This window comes from Callospermophilus lateralis, unplaced genomic scaffold, assembly GCF_048772815.1.
Source record: "Callospermophilus lateralis isolate mCalLat2 unplaced genomic scaffold, mCalLat2.hap1 Scaffold_784, whole genome shotgun sequence".
NCBI classification, from domain to species: domain Eukaryota; kingdom Metazoa; phylum Chordata; class Mammalia; order Rodentia; family Sciuridae; genus Callospermophilus; species Callospermophilus lateralis.
The window spans coordinates 636,589-647,931 of record NW_027515870.1 but is presented as its reverse complement, the minus strand read 5'-3'; positions in this window follow the sequence as shown (position 1 = coordinate 647,931).

The window sequence follows — 11,343 nt, the reverse complement described above, 5'->3', positions numbered from 1 at the left end:
ACCGGCATAAAAGATTGGACTATGCTCCTACCTTATACACTGTTTTGTCCTGATCAGTTCTTTTCCTTTTTCCTGATATTAAAGTTGCCTCATTTTTTCACTTCTTGGTGCATGTACCAATTTTCTCTTCATTCTAACCATGACATTAATTTGTCTCTGAACATGGTCACAAATATTATTCTTTCATCAGTTGTATATTATTCTTAGCGCCATTGTTCTTAGAAGGCTCTGTCCTGCTCTAATTTAATTGTTTCCAGTGTCTGGTATTTCTGTTCTTGGTATTTCTGTTCTCCATCATTCTGAATACTTTTTACTTTTTCTCTGTATTGTACCCATTTTTTCCTGGATTCCATATCTCCTTTTCTGGTTTCATTGGGCACATGTTCTAGTAGCTTTCTGAAAAGGGGAGCATGGGAGGTAAACTTTTAAGACCTTGCATTTCTGAAAATTTCTTTTTTTTTTTTAATACTTGGCTGATTCTTGGCTGCTGCTTGGTTGAGTATAGAATTTTAAATTAAAAATAATCATTTCCTTCAAATTTTGAAGGCATCTTTCTATTTGCTTTCCATTTTCAGGTAAGATGTTAGGAAGTTTTTGTCTCTTTTATGTGGTATTGTTTGTTTGCTTATCTTTTTTTCTTTAAATATTTTTTAAAGTTGTTAACAGACCTTTATTTTATTTATTTATATGCAATGCTAAGAATTGAACCCAGGGCCTCACATGTGCTAGGCAAGCACTCTACCACTGAGCCACAACCCCAGCTCTGTTTGCTAATCCTTTTAAGCTTCAAATTACCCCTGGTGGTTTTTTGTTTTGTTTTGTTTTGTTTGTTTGTCTTGATAATGTGACTTGAATCTCTATTCATTGATCAGGCCATGGGTCTTTTCCACCTGGAACCTCATGCCCATTCATTCTAGGAAACTTCCTGATTATTGCTGTGACAATATCTTTTCTCCATGTTTTCATTTTGTTTCAGATATTGCACCTTTTGGCTTGATAGTTTCATTTTTTTGTCTGTTCTCTTTCTCTTTGTCTTTTGACTTATTGATGCCAGTTAGGGATATTTTTCTCATACCCTTTTTATTGTGCTGATTACTTTTACTTTTTTTCCTATTATTTGTTTCCAAGAGCTCTTTCTTATTTTCTGAATTTTTAAAAGTATCTTTTTGTATTTTTATTTCAGAGATTTGATAACTTGATAATATATCATAAGTAATTGGAGATTTTTCCCTTTGTATTCTTATTTCTTCTTTTCCTCTGTTTTTGACTTCTGTTAGAGAAGTTTTCAGATATTTGGGTGATCCTTTGTTTGTTTGTTGTTGTTAAGAGTGAGATATTAGGGCTGGGGTTGTAGCTCAGTGGTGGAGAACTTACCTAGCATGTGTGAGGCCCTGGGTTCATCCCCTGCACTACATAAAACTAAATCTAAAAAAAGGCGTGTGTGTGTGTGTGTGTGTGTGTGTGTGTGTGTGTGTGTATATATATATATATATATATATATATATATATATATATATATATATATATATATATATATATAATGAGTCATTAACATTAACAATCTGATCAGTATGCTCAGATGGAGTTTGTCTTCCTGAGTTTGAGCACTTTATCATCAGGCCATTCTGAGGGACTCGTAAGAGTAGTTCTTTTCCTTGGGCTTGCCATGTTTTCCTGGAGAAGAATCTTTATTTATTTATTTATTTCTACTTAGAGATTAGATACCCTGGCTGCTAATGTTTTAGGGAAAGTGATCCAGAGGTTGCAGCATTCAGATTGTCAACTTTTATTCTCCTTTTCAGTATAGGGTGTCTCTCCTTATCCACTCTCCTTCCTACCCTATCAGTTATGTCTGATGTACCTGAGCCCCGATGGTTTGACTGCTCCAGAAAGTCAATTTATCTTCAGCAACAAGTCGTGTTTGTCTTCTTTCATGGAGTGGGGAAGGTAAGAGTTAAAATCTCAATTACTTTAAAAGATTTTTCTTTTCTTTTTAGTTTCACCCATAACACTCTCTTCAGAATATACAGTGCCTGTAATTCTTTACAATTTCCACAAATAAGTGGCAGAAATTGGTTTGCATTTTGGATGGAGATATAAATGCCTTAAATTCAACTTTCTTTGGACTACTCAGTCATTTCCTTTTTCTGTTTCCAAGATGTCTTCTTTTGGATGCTGGCATAAATTTTCTTAATCCTGTTGTGTATCCATTTTTCCTTTTGCAATCATTTTAGCAGGGGTTGGGGAGGGAGTGGAGATATGAGTTTTTTTGGTAATATTTAAATGACAGTCTTCATTTCTTCCATTGTAAATGACAATTTGAAGAAAAATATGAGTTGGTATCTCATTCTTTCAGCTACATGCAACAAGGACTTAATAAAGACTACATTTCATTTAAAAACTACAAACATTGAGAGTTAGTGACCAACCTGGTGATGTCGTATGATTCAGTTCTAGTGAAGACCCAAAGGTGAGTAAATATAGGACAGATTGGAGAAGTGTATGATATTTGATATTCTCCCAAAGAATATCAAATTAAATATATGGGGAATAAAGATACAAAAATAAGAAGGGCATGTCTTGGACGTCACCTGATCTGTGGGCATGAAGAAACAGGACATGGAAAAGCATGGCAACAGAAGACTTTCTCTCTTTTCATTGTTTTTCCTCAAAGCCTACCTTTATGCTGGCTGAAACAGAATGAAGTTAAATAAGCAAATGTCATCTTGCTTCTATTTTTTAGTACATTTTTGTTTTGAATTTATGACTTATAAACCTGCTTACTTCAAACAATATGAGGTAGTTAGATATATTAAATTATACTAAGTGGACAACGGGTTGAATATCTTCCTTTCAACCCTACAGATCACTTCTCCACCCTGTTTCATTCTGCTGTCTGGAATCAGACCTAGACAGGCTTTTGTACCATCTGTTGCTGTTTTCCAGGATCTAGCCCAAGGACGTCTGCAACAACAGGTCTGAGGAAAGGGAATGAATGCAAGGTTTTTTCTTTGATTCCCTCCTTGCATTTCTCTTCCAGTTTCCTCCCTCACCAAAGGTGACTGTCCACTGGCTCTCTTCTGCCTGCTCCCTTAATCCCTTCAGATCTGCTACTAGGATCCCCTCTTGCTCTGTAATTTTGATGAGAAAAGTAGCCATGACCATATTTGAATTTTCAAGCAGGACATGTGCTGAAACTCTGAGGAGTCTGTAAACAACCCAACAGTCTTTGGGATAGATGTGCTACAGGTTGGTGAGGGGACTGACTGGTTATGTTTCTTGAGCTTTCTGTTGCCTCTGGGCACTTGACTGAGGGATCCAAGTTGCCAACATACGACTTTAATGAGTATGTTTTAATAATTCTTATGTCATACCCCATATCTATCAACTAAACTGAATAGATATGCTTCTAATTTGCTGGTTTTGGCAAGTACTAATTATTTTGCACTGTCTTATACTGATTAATGTGACAGTACACAAAGAAGAATGAGAACACTTTTTTCTTGAGAATGTGTAGGATTATGATGAAGAAGTTCATCAAATTATTTCTATATACATCACCTTGTAGGGGTTTAGAAGAGGAGTCGAATCTTCATTGCTTCATATACATTACATTGTGTACTATGAGACTCTATCATGATGAAAATGAAATAAATGTATCTGTGAATTAGTCTCTAGGCAAAGGCTTGGTAGGGATGTAAGACTATAATACAGATTAACAGAATGCTAAGATCCAAGGCAGCTTAAGTGAAATCAATGGTTCAAATGCCTCAATTTTTATGAACTCACAAATTACTTAAATCCATTTCCAAATTTAGCTTGGACATCTACAATAATTTCATATTTCTTTTCTAAATTATTCAGTACCATAGCTAAATTTCCAAAGAATTAAATTGACAAAAAATTCCATGAAAACATTTGGTAATTATTAAACACTAATAATAAATCATTTAGGAGAAAAAAGTTAGCATTAAAATTGCTGACTTTCAATCTGAAAATGGTGAGTTTAGACACTGAATTGTTTTTTATGGATAGTATTTTAAAGAAACACTTCTAGGAATATACCAAATATCTCATACATTTGTTTTTTTTGCACAGTTAGCTTTCACACTGATGAAGTAGGAGACTGTCAATTTGTGTATATGAAACTCCAAGGACTAGTTAAATTAAGGCTGTTCAGTAGAAGAATACATTCAACAAGGGTTTCAAATGTAGATACCAAGTACTGCAGGTAACAGGTGTGCTTGAAATGTATGAATTGATGGGCCTGCTAGTGCAAATGCATGGTGAAAGATCGTGATTACTGGACCCTTTGTTTTGTGCTGCAGGGGGAATGTAGGCTTAAATACAACTGAAACGGGAAGGAAAGATCCAGCACCGTGAAATACTGCAGAAAAAGTAACTAAGAAATACATTATTAGTAAGAGAATGGTAGGCTTTTCGTGCCTAAGGAACAAAGCACGAACTATGTCAAGACAAAAACCAATTGATGCTGGTCATGTTGGTCCAAGTTCTGCAGTCGAATGTGTCTGTTCACTAAAATCTTAAACATCAGAGCCTAGCTGGTCTATCCATCAACTCACAATCATGCATGAGAACCATGAGGGAGGAGCTGCTGCAAAGTTCAGAAGACCATGTGACAGGATTAACAACACCCTGAGAGGAGCTAGTCAGCCAAAGGGAACAGCAGGGGGAATCCCCACCACTTAACACAGAAAATGCTCAGAGCAGCTCCACCTCTGCATTTGCCACATCTGCTGCAAAATAATTAATCAGGCTGCAAAACCATAGGTGTGACTGAGGGGTGGCACCAAGATGAGCTATAATTGTAAGAGGCATATAGCTCTACGGAAATATAGAAAACTTATTTTCCAAAATATATCAGCAAATAACACACTTGTGCAATATAGTCAGCATGATCCTTAATACCTGGAGACTAGGGAAAAACAAGATTTAAAAATATTGGTTGAATAAATGAATGAATGAAATGGTAAATAAATTTGGTAAGATTTTGGTAAGAAGAGCCTGGAAGATATGAATTCCTCTAGATAAGTTTTTAATCTGATTATTTCAGGGAAAATTTCTACACTTTATTGATTAGTCCATATTACTTATTGAGAGGAGCTCTTATTCCCTTTTTCAAATTATTAAAATATATTAAGCCTCAAATTCCAAGCCTTTTTGATTTTATGGATTTCAACCTTTTTTTACAGAAAAATTCTTATCAGTTATTATCATGTTACTTATATTTTCCATTTCATCTCAGTTTTTCCATCCCTTTAAGCATAGCTTATGTATTGAGTTGGATGTCTTTTCAAAGTCTTACATTAACTAAGTTTTACAGATGAACCCATCCTGAAAATACTAAAATCCAGAATCTTAAGAGTTGCAGAATAACAATAACAGTTGATCTTCTTTCTTTGCCTGGTAGTCATCGTATTATTATATTAATTATTATATTAATCAAGCAGTATATACTGAATGCCAAATGGTTGCCAATTTACATTAGGTATTACAAAAAGGACACACACACACACACACACACACACACACACATATATATATATATATACACACACACACACACACACACACACAGTAGAAATCATAGTTCTTGCCCTTTAAGTGTTTATATTAGAAGTACTTAAAATATCATATGTTTCACATAAAGCAAAGAACAGTAAAATAACAAACAGCTAGAAATTGACTAAAAAATTATGGGAACACAAAGGAGAGATAGATTACTATGTACCAAATCCAGTTGCCAGGAGTGTTTTGTAGAATCAGCAAGGCGTGGCTGGAACTTGAAAGACAAGTAGGAGGAAGAAGACAAGCCACTCAAATGGGGAGGATCAGCAGGAACACAGGCATGGAAACTGGAAGAAAAATGATGCTTACACTTTTTTACATCCCATTTAGAAGCCAAAGAAAGGCATGACTTTCAGAGCAAGTAATAGACTGTAAGAACGGGTTATTATTACCTGAGGAGAAATGTTGCCTTGGGACATTAACAGGTGGCATTATTGTTTGGGAATTAATTTGAGTCTTGGTGTTTTATACCTGCAACAGGTGTCCTGAAGATACTTTAATTGAGTGATTAAATAAACTGATGGAGAACAACCGAGCTGCTGATGCTCTGTTTAGAAAATGCTAAGAAAAGCTGAATGCTGATTACGTTTCCGCAGTTTGCGGAATTTGTTTTCTTTTTCTTTACCATGTTAATTTTTGCTACAAATTAACTTGCATATTTAGTCCATGCTACTCATAGTAAAATAGTAATTCAGAAAGATTTGGGTTTGCTCCTCATTTGTGTAAGTTTGAAAAATCATCTAAGCCCAATATGTAAGAAGGAAAGGAAAGCATGGTCTCCTTCAATGATTGTGAGAATGAAATGAAGCTATTTAGTTTATTTATTTACTTTTGCTTTGCTGAGGATCAAAAAGGGTCTTACCATGCTAGACAAGTACTCTACCACTAAGGAGCTGCATCATTAATCCATGAAATAAAAACATAAGCAGAACATCTAGTTAATTTTTTGGCACGTGGTTGTCTTAAATACTTTTCCTCTTTCCTGCTTTCCCTTTCTCTGTTCGAGTAATGGACAATGATACTCCCAAAGACTACATAATATATTAAACCAACTTGTGACACTTTTTGGAGTAAAAGGGACTAGTACTAAAAATTACAGTGGGGCACAGAAGAAAATTGAGACTGACCCTTACTATGTTTCTTATGAAAAGAGAAAGAAAAAGAAACCAAAAAGGATTTTTTTTCATAAATCTATATACCATTGAATAAAAAGTTGCCATCACAAAAGGTATTCTGTGAATTTCATCACACATATTTTGACATAAAAAATCTCATTGCAACATGATGTATAGCTACCACTTAAAATAGCAATGAATACAATAGTAAATGCAAACTGCCACTCCTATATATCTTTCTCAATAAGCTTCTTTCATTTTTTTCTCCTTTTAAATATTGATAAGAATTGTATGTATTTAGGTTGCGCAATGTGATATACTGATAAACATAAGATGATTACCACAATCAAGCTAAATAACATATCTAGCACCTCATACATAGATACCTTTTGATCAGCATGACCCTGTTCTCCTAGAAACCCTGACAACCACTTAATCTCTGCTTCCACAAATGCATGAAATTATGTAGTATTTGTCTTTTTGTGCCTGACTTTTTTCACTTAGCATAATGTCCTAAAATTTTGTCCCAAATGGTGAGATATACTTCTTTTTAAGACAGAAATTTTTTTTTCCTCTCTCTCTCTGATATTTTCTGTATTAGCATTTATTCACCGATGGACTTTATGATTCATTCTTGGTAGGGATGGTCCTTTGAAATTCTGTGATGTCACTTGTAATATCTCTTCTTTCACTTACATATCTTTTCCCTCTTTTTAAAGATAGTCTAGTTAAAGTTTGTTAATTTTTTTTTTGTTTCAGAAATCCAACTCTTGTTTCATAAATGTTTTCTGTTCTCTATTTATTTATGCTCTGGTTTTTATTATTTTCTTCCTTCTGCTAACTTTGGGCTTAGTTTTTTTCTGTTTCTTGTTCCCTGAAGTATAATGTTAGGTTGTTTATTTTAGATCTTTCTTTTTTTATAATGTAGGCCCATATAACTATAAAATTTCCCCAAACAATTGTTTTTGCTGAATTTCTTAAGCTCTATTAAAATTTCTTTCTATTTTGTATTGCAAGATACCTTTTTATTTCTTTTTGATATCTGATGTTTCAGGAGTGTGCTGTTTAACTTTTACACATTTGTAAATTTTCCAATTTTCCTACAGTTACTGATTTCTAGTTTTATACCATTATGGCTGGAAAAGATACTTGATATGATTTTAACCAAATCTTAAATTTGCTAAGACTTAATTTATAATATAACATATAATCTATCCTAGAGAATATGTGGGGAAGAACATCTTCCGCTGCTGTTGGAGACAATGTTCTCCATTTATCTAGTAGGTCCACTTAGTCTATAGTGTTTTTCAAGTCTGCTGAATGTCTTTTAAAAAAATATTTATTTATTTATTCTAATTAGGTATATATGACAACAGAATGCATTTTGATTCATTGTACACAATTGCAGTCCAACTTTTCTTTTCTCTGGTTGTACATGATGTAGCATTGCTACCATATGTGCAGTCATACATGTACCTAGGGTAATGACATCCATCTCATTCCACCATATTTCTTGCCCCCATGATCCTTCCCCTCCCTTTCTCCCTTTTCCCAATCACAGTTTTCCCCATCCCCACCACTCCCGCAAACATGGATTAGCATCCACTTATCAGAGAAAACATTTGCCCTTTGGTTTTTTGGGATTGGCCTACTTTGCTTAACATGATCTCCACCTCCATCCATTTACCTGCAAATGCCATAATTTTATCTTTTAATGGTGTTTATATACCTTGAAGTTTATATACCACAGTTTCTTTTTCCATTCATCTATTGAAGGACATCTAGGTTGGTTCCATAGTTTACATATTGTAAATTGAGCTGCTATAAACATTGATGTAGCTGCATTACTATAGTACGCTGATTTTAGGTCTTTTGGGTAAAGACCGAGGAGTGGGATAGCTAGGTCAAATGGTGATTCCATCCCAAGTTTTCTAAGAAATCTCCACACTGCTTTCCAGATTGTTTGCACCAATGTGCAGTGCCTTTTCCTCCACATCCTTGCTTCAAGTCTGCTGAATTTCTGTCTAAAAGATCTACAGTTGAAAGTGGGGCTTTGAAGTCCCCAAGTACCATTGTATTGAACTCTATTTCTCCTTTCACTTATGCTAATATTTACTTTGTATACATAGGTGCTTTGAAGTTGTGCATATATATTTATAATTATTCTATCTTCTTGATAGAATAATTATAAATATATTATTATATAACAATCTTATTTTCCCCATTATAGTTTGTTTTTACTTGAAGTCAATATTACTTTGTTAGTATAGTCACTGATGTACTCTTTTGATTGATGTTATTATGGAATATCTCTTTTATCCCATAACTTTCAGTCTACATCCTTAAAGGTAATGTAAGTCTTCTATAAGTAGAACATGGTTAGATCCAGTTATTTTTTATTCATTCAGTCATTCTATGTCTTTTGATTGGAGAATTTAATCCATGTATAATTAAAGTAAATGTTTTGAGCTGCTCATTGTTTCCTGATTCCTTTTGCTGCTTTCCTTTGTAATTTGGTATTTTTCTAAGTGGTATGCTTTTCTTTTTCTCTTTTGAATGTCAATTGCAGTATTTTCTTTGTGGTTACCATGAAGCTTACATAAAAATTCTTTTTTTTAGAGAGAGAGAGAATTTTTTAATATTTATTTTTCAGTTTTTGGTGGACACAACATCTTTATTTTATTTTATGTGGTGCTGAGGATCCAACCCAGCGCCCCGTGTGTGCAAGGCGAGTGCATTGCCCCTTAAGCCACATCCCCAGCCCCATAAAAATTCTTATAGTCATGAAAATATGTTTGAAGCTGATAGTAACAACTTCTATTGCACACACAAAAACTACACTTCTAAAAATAGCCAATAAATACCTGAAAAAAGACTCAACATCAGTAATCACTGTGGAAATACAGTTTAAACCACAATGGAATATCCCCTCACACCTGTTGTCAAAAAGAAGGCAAAAAAGTTGGTGAGGATACAGAGAAAAGGGAGAAATGGGAATCCTTGTGCACTGTTGATAGGAATTTACAGTGGCGGGCATTTTGGAAAACAGCATAACTTCCTCAAAACTTAAAAAAAAAAAAAAAAAACTTATGTCATCCAATAATCCAACCACAAGGTATATTCAAAGGAAATTAAATCAATATTTTGAAGAGGTATCTATATTCCCATGTTCAGGGCAGCATTATTAACATATTCTATGATATGGAGTCAATACGAACTTAACACCACAAAAATACATAATCCAATTAAGTATGCAAAAGAACTAAATAGACATTTCTCAAAAGAAGAAACACAAATGATCAACAAATATGTGAAAAAAATGTTAAACATCTCTAGCAATCTGGAATATGGAGTCAACCTGATGCTGGAGCAGTCATGGTACATGAGTCTGTAGGGGCTGGTCTGGAGTTTGGAGTCATGTATACTAGCCTTATATCATATAGCCACAGCTCTGGTCGAAAGCCTGGGGCCATGGGAGCAGACCAGGTAGGCCTAAAGCCTGTGTTTGTGGTTGTTGGCCTGGTACTTGAGGCCAGGGCTGCTGACCTGCACTAGAGTAGAACTGATGCCCAGGGCTATATGTCCTACCTCTGGGCTGGTCTGGAATCTGGGGCAGAGACCTGGAGCTTGTATCCACATAGGCTGGACATAGTATGGGGATGGTACAGAACCTATGGCAATGAGAGCTGGCCAGATGGAGATTCAGTGCATGGGAGCTGGCTTGGCACAGGTGTTAGCCTGGAGCTGGATCTTAGGGCATGGGGGCTGGCCTGTTTTTGCGGCTATCCTGGAATCTAAGATAGGAGGGGCTTGCTTGGTGCTGGGGTAGGTATGGAGCCTGGGTTCACAGGTGCCAGACTAGTGACTGGGTCCTCTGTGCTGGTCTGGCACCAGGTTCACTGGGACAGTTCTGGTCCTGGAGTATGCAGAAAAGGTGGGTGCTCAGTTCACTCTCCTATCCCCACACTAAAGGTATTTCTCTCCACAATGTTCTCTGCAGATTCAGGGGAGGAGGTAACATGAGTAATGTTGAAATTGTCCTTTCTTCTCTCTTGAATGGGTCTTTTCTTATTTCTGTGTTTCACCCACATGCCATCATCTCCCACTTTAGTCCTGTGAAGGTATTGTGTGTGCATGTGTGTGCATGCACGCACCCTTGAATATGCACTCATGGATTGTTGTTCAAGTTAATATTACTCTGAAGGGATGAGACTTCATCCCTTCAGAGTGGAAATTCCTATTCTGCCATTTTGCTGACACTGTGCTATTACATTCTTCACAAATTTTCTGACTGATGCAGTCCAGCTGCTCTGGGAGATTTAGAGAGATCAGTAACGGGGACCAAGTTTCTGTATATGGATGGTCCCTGCCTTATGATAGTTTAACTTATGATTTTTTTGACTTTATGATTGTGTGAAGACAATATACATTCAGTAGAAACTATTTGCCAGGTTTTGAATTTTGATATTTTCCTGGGTTAACAATATGTGATTCTCTCCCAGTGCTGGGTAGTGGCAGTGAGTCACAGCTCCCATTCAACCATAGGGTCATCAGGCTAAGCAACGAATACCCTAGAGTGTACCATGTATCCAAGCTAGGATGTAAGTAAATAACTAAGTAAGATATATTAAATGCATTT